Genomic DNA, 6,721 nt, shown 5'->3' on the forward strand with positions numbered 1-6,721 from the left:
AAATTCTTATTTAGATTTTTGTGATATTAACTTCTTTTAACTCTACTTATTTGGCTGCCTCCTCAGCTTCATATGCAGGATCATCATTCTTGAACCACCATCTAAACAAAGTTGTATTCCAAAACTCTTTCCTGGACCCCAACTTTTCTTCTTTCTCTAAATGCTTTCTGTAAATCACATCAATTCTCATAAGTCCAATATTCATCTCTATACAAATGATTACCACATATGCATGTCAGTTAATCAAAAAGCATTGATTAAGTACTTACGATGTATTAGGCAATGTACTAGGTTATAAGGAAAAGGGGAAAAAAAACTATCTCTGCCCAAAAGGAATTTACATTCTAATAGGAAAACATGTCCATAAATAGATGTATTTAAAAAAACATAGAGACAGTTCAATTTTAACATATCCAAAACAGAAATCATTATCTTTCCAGCACTCTCTACCACACACACTTCTCTTCTCTTGGACATCAAGATAACTTCAGTTACTCAAGTGTGAAACCTCAAAGTCATCCCTGATTCCTCATTCTCCCATGTTCCTTCTATCCAATAAGATGTCACATCTTTCTGATTCCACCTCTACCTTAGTTTAGGACATCATAAGCACTCACTTGAACTATTTCTGCCCTAGTCAGATCACTTGTGGAATATCGTGAACAGTCCTGGGTGCCATGATCTATGAAACACATTGATAAGTTGGAGAGTATCCAGAGAAGGACAACCAGGATGCTTGTCAGGTCTTGAGACTATGTTATATACACAGATAGGTTGAAGAAACAGAAGATGTTTAGACTAGGAAAGCCCTTAAGTTTTTTTTTTTTTTTAATATATCATGAGGAAGAGTGATCAGACTTGATATATTTGATTCCAAGAACAGATCCAAGAGTAGAAGCTATAAAGATGCTAATTTAGGCTTGATATCCTAAAATCAGAACTGTTCACAAATGGAATGGGTTTCTTGAGGAGATAGCGGTTTATCTCTTATTGAGATCTTTGAGGAAAGACTAGCTATTTGTCAAGTATATTATAGTGAAGAATCTTTATTGAAGTAGCCTTAGAGTTAGATGGTTATTGAGGTCTCTTCCAAATCAAACATTCTGAAATTCTATGGTCTTAGCCAGAATTTGGGGGCATTTGAATGCCTGAGGAATAATTGACAAATGATCATTATGCCTCATGGAAATTTTTCATTTTCCCCAGAATTATGTTTTAGTTAGAGCAGGCACTTAGTAAATAATTTGTTGAGTTGACAAAAGCTACCAACAGCTTAATATAATTATAATGAGAGCAACAGACTTTGTCATACCCCAATTGAACCCCAATTAGTTTTTGATGTCACTCTGATGAAAAAGAGTAATTGAGGAAAAACAGTAAGTACAAACTTTACAACGTATGGACCGGCATCCACTGGGTTTGCAGTGGAGATGGTTAAGGAAGTAAAGGTGTAAAAACTAATCAATGGCCAAGGTTATGGGATATTTTTAATATAATTCCTAGGCAAAGGTACCCACTGTTTAAAAATGTAAACAAAGTTCAAATCAAAGTCAACAAAAGCAACATTAAAATGGTGAATTTGCTCCAACTGATGGGAAGATGGCAGAACAGAGGAGAGCCACCATCAGGTTATGGTCAATAGAAAGATGAATCTCTGACATTCCCTCACTGATACCTATCTCCTGGGCACCGATATTCTCTTCCTGCTTTAGGCAAAGACATTAACAGCAGGTAGGAAAAAAAACTAGATCCATTTACTGGAAGATCAGTCTGGACACAGAGCAGTGGTGTATACATAAAGGAATTTGATATCCTTCTCCCATCTCCACCCAGTAGTAGACAAGACTGGAGTTATTCTATTACCTTTGGACAGGGTACCTATAGAAGTGCCAGGGTGACATTACCTTACTGATCCACTTAGTGTTAGTTCAAATCTCTTATTAACTCATAGATTTATTAGGTTCTCTGGAACAATCAGGAGGATGGGTACCCATTATTTGAGAATAAGCAAATATCTCAACAACTTTCTTCAAATCCTAGACTCATGTTCCTTGTCCACAAAAATTTGGCAGTCAGGGGACTTCCTGACATCTTTGTATTTTCTACTTTGCCTTTCTGAGATAGTATAGAGTTTAGTGGAAAGATCATGAGACGTGAGGTCAAATGACCTGATTTCAGATCCTGGTTTTGCCTATTCACCCATCCCTATAATCTTGAGAAATTCAATTAACTTCTCCAAGTCTCAATTCTTATAAAATGTGAAAGTTTGGATTTCCAATTCTAAATCTATGATCATTTGATAGTGAATTCAGTACAGTGATTATTTACATTGATATACAATATTTAATTGTATATTTAAGATCTATAGTGTAATAAAATATACTGAAGTATCAGTTTCATGTGAAGAAAACATGAATTAAGAAAAATATTTGTATAGATTGTTTTACTAAAAGTGAGGAGTGCAATTTTTGGTTAAAAAAGAGTAGTACTACATAAAGTTTGGAAACTACCAATGTAAGTGAAGAGTAGTTAAGTCATACCACAGGAAGATCCATGGAAGAAACTGAGTGAGAATTGCAAAAAAAAAAATGTATATGTTAGTTTGATAAAAGGAAAATCTTCCTAACAAAGCTATTCCAAAGGAGAAATAGTTCTATTCCATAATACTATAAAATCTCTGTCCCTGGAAAATTTCAAAGGAATACTGCATGAGTGCTTTTCAGGAATGTCACAGAAGGGTTTCTTATTTAATGTGGGTCTAATTGGATAACTTTCTCAGTCCCTTTCAGCTCTGAGATTCCATGGATATATGTATTGAATAAGTCTCAAACGAATGTAATTGGAAGCTCATCCTATTCCCTATCCCATTCCTATAACTCAGCAAAGTAATTACCTTTTCAAGCACATTTTTCACATCCTTCACTGATGAACTGTATCTGCCCCCTAGAAATCATTTAAAATGTTGAAAATAGGGTCTGAATGAGCCAGATGATTGATTCAGTGCCCTCATTCATTTGGGCATTAATGTCCTAGATCTGATTTTAAGGAGTGAATATGGGCTAGAAAATTCTTTCTGACATCTAGCATGGGAATATGCACCTAATAACAACAACAAAAACATTTCATGACTATTTTATTTTTATAGTTAAACTATGTTAAAGTGTTCATCAATAATACAAGTGCCCACAAAAAGACATGCCTTTCTTAAGGGAATTAGACTCCTCAATTTGGGACAGATTGAGTCTGATCCTTTCTCCCAAATGGAAATAAAAAGGGATATCTATGTATTTAGTATCAGGAAACAAAGATAGCTAAAAACCTAACAGGCTTTTCTAAATGGTTCCATAGAAGCCACGGAGACAGGGACTAAAAGGAATCAGAGATGTTTAACAATATATATAACAATATGCTTGCAATGTTATTTTACATGTATTAAATCATTTCATGATCATTAATTTATTACATCACAGAAGAGGTTGAATGAAAAAACTTGAAAAAAAATTAAAATATTGCCAGCTTAAAAGAGCAGGCTAGATTTTAGTTCACTTTTTAAATGTAAAAATTTATTTTTATTATAATATTTATTTTTTAAATACATGCAAAGATAGTTTTCAACATTCAGCTTTGCAAAACTTTATGTTCCTAATTTTTCTCACTTTCTTTCCCTTTTTCCCTTCCCAAGACTGCAAGCAATCCTATATAGGTTAAACATGTGCAGTTCTTCTAAATATGTTTCCACATTCATCATACTGTGCAAGAAAAATCATATTGAAAGTGAAAAAAAACAGAAGAAAGAGAAAAAACAAGCAAATAAAACAACAAAGGTGAAAATACTATGTTTTGATCTACATTCAGTCTCCATAGTTCTCTCTCTGGATGTGGATGACATTTTCCATCACAAATGTATTAGAATTGCCTTGAATCGCCTTATTATTAAAAAGAGCCAAATCCATTCGATCAAATTTATTAAGTGAAAATATAAAATCATTTTAAAATGTATATATGAAATAGGGAAAAACCAGTCGATGGAGGCTGAAAATTAGGGAAAGAAATAAGTATGATGAAAAAAACAAACTCAGAAAAGAAAGAAGGGGATAGGATTAAGAGAACAAATAGAGCTTGATGAGCCTCAATGTGTTTCTATCAGTCTCAGGATCAAATATAAATTCTTCTGTTTCAATTAAAATTTCTTCCTAACCAGGGCCTTTCTTAGAAACAACTAGATAATGCAGGGAGGAGGACACAGGGCCTGGAGTCAGGAAGATTCACCTTCCTGACTTTAAATTTGACCTCTGACACTTAGGGAAACTGGGCAAGTCACTTAACCCTATTTGCCTCAGTTTCTTCATCTATAAAATAAGCTAGAGAAAGAAATGGCAAACTACTCCAGTATTTATGCCAAGAAAACCCTAAATGGAGTTATAACTGAAAATGTCTGAATAGTAACAATCAGCCTCCTTTATATCTTTCCTTTAGCCCTTACTTCCTATCACACATTCCATAATCCACTATACTTATCCTTCCTCAAAATGACACTTTATTTCCCCCATTCATATTGTACCATCCCATGACCAGAATATTGTCTCCCCACTGCTGCCTCTTGATGTGTCTAGCTTCCTTTACAACTCAATTTGAGTCCCAACTTTTTAAGAGGTGTTTCCTGGTCATTCCCCTTCCCCTGGCTACCAGTGGGTCCCCTTCTCTTACCTTCCAACTACTGTGTATATATCTTGCATAGAGCCAATCATTTTATAAATTGTTTCCCTCACTAAACTATAAGATTTTTGAGGGAGTAGTATTTCCACCTTTTTCGTATCTCTAGTGCTTAGAGCAGTGCTTGGAATATTTGTTGTTCAGTTATCAATCCTACCTGACTCTTCACGACCCCATGGGCCACAGCCATCACTATTGTTCATAGGGTTTTCTTGGTAAAGATACTGGACTGGTTTGCCATCTCCTTCTCCAAAAGATTAAGGCAAACAGAGATTAAATGATTTTCCCAAGATCACAAGGTTAGTAAGTGTCTAAGATTGGATTGGAGACTTCCAGGCTCCAGTACCAACAATTGAAAAATAAAAAAGTGTTGATTATTTTAGTTGACAGGGGCAACTAGGTGGTACAGCTGATAGAGCATCAGCCCTGAAGTCAGGAGAACCTGAGTTCAAATCTAGTCTCAGACACTTAACACTTAACCCTAATTGCCTCAGGAAAAAAAAAAAAACTTGTTAACTAACAAATATTTGTTACCAAGAAGAGTTGCCATTAGCAAGGAGATGAATACTTTATGTTCAGTAAAAGAAATTGGAGAAGAGAGAATGAAAGTTATTGGCAGAGTCTCAATCTATCTAGTGAAATATTAGGCAAGATCTTCTGATCAGGAGAGAGAAGGGGGTGACAAAGGCAGCAGGAGGATTAGTTGGTTGGTTTTTGTCCTTTGTTCTCAATGAGGATCAAAATGACATCACAACATTAGAGTCGAGTTTCAGTGTACCTGACTGAGGCTGATCAGATCAGTATGAGCTCGAATGCTCTGCCACAGATTGGACACAAATAGTCCCTATGAACTTTGGGGATGGATTCTCTAATTTTGTGCATCTCATGTTTCTTTGGGGCTAACTGAATTCTGCTTTGCTCATGAGCACAGTACCTTCTCTGATGTTAGGCAGTCCTATGCCAGTCTCCTATGTCATATGTGAGGATAGAGAGTATTGGCAATAGTAGGTATTAGGAGTGCCATTTATAACAATCAAAATAGCATAAAAGGATGCAGTTAGATGGCACAGTGGGTGGAGCCTTGGAATCAGGGGGACCTGAGTTCAAATCCAACCTCAGACACTTCCTAGTTGAATGACCTAAGAAAGTCATTTAATTCTAATTGTCTCTGGGGGAAAAAAAAAGTATTAAAGGATCAGTGTACATCCATCGAATTCCAAGTTAATTGAGATAGTGGACCCACTTTGTAGTGGGTCCTGTGAAAGCCCCAGGATTTCCTAGGTTAATATCACTGCAAAGGTTTCTAGATAGACTAGATACTGCTAACATGAAGAAAATATGAGGAAATGTGTTCCCATGGGAAAGGGTGCTGTCACTGAGCAGGATGATGCAAGGCACCAGCTCAACTGTGAGTACTTGTTCCTAAATGTTCCAGTCACAACTCATTGTCTTAGAGTACCAGAAGAAATACAGATGGAAAAAATATATACATTATCAAGTGATATTAAGTAAGAATTAATACAAGTGGGCAGCTGAGTGGTACAATAGATTGAGAACCAGCCCTGAAGTCAGGAGGACCTGACTTTAAATTTGATCTCAGACACTTAACACTTCCTAGCTATGTGACCATGGGCAAGTCACTTAACCCCACTTGCCTCAGCAAAAAAGAAAATTAATACAGTTAAGAAAAATTTTTTAAAATTATATTGAAGACAGCAAAAAAGAAAATTACATAAGAAAATCAAGCTAGGTATAAAAGATATTTTAAATATGGAAGAAATCATGAATAAAAAGAAACAAGAATTAAAAACACTTAAAAAAAATACCTAACCAATGATATATCATCTTATGATAGCAGTAAATAGATTTCCAGACAAAACAGATCAACTGGAGAAAGATAAAAGTGCTAAAAAAAATTACTGAATCATACCAAGAATTAGAAAACAGAGAAATAAATGAGTTTGAATGCATTAATTTCAGAATTTCTGATCTCTCAGAAATTTTATAA

The sequence above is a fragment of the Sminthopsis crassicaudata genome, chromosome 2 (genome assembly GCF_048593235.1).
Source record: "Sminthopsis crassicaudata isolate SCR6 chromosome 2, ASM4859323v1, whole genome shotgun sequence".
Lineage (NCBI taxonomy): Eukaryota > Metazoa > Chordata > Mammalia > Dasyuromorphia > Dasyuridae > Sminthopsis > Sminthopsis crassicaudata.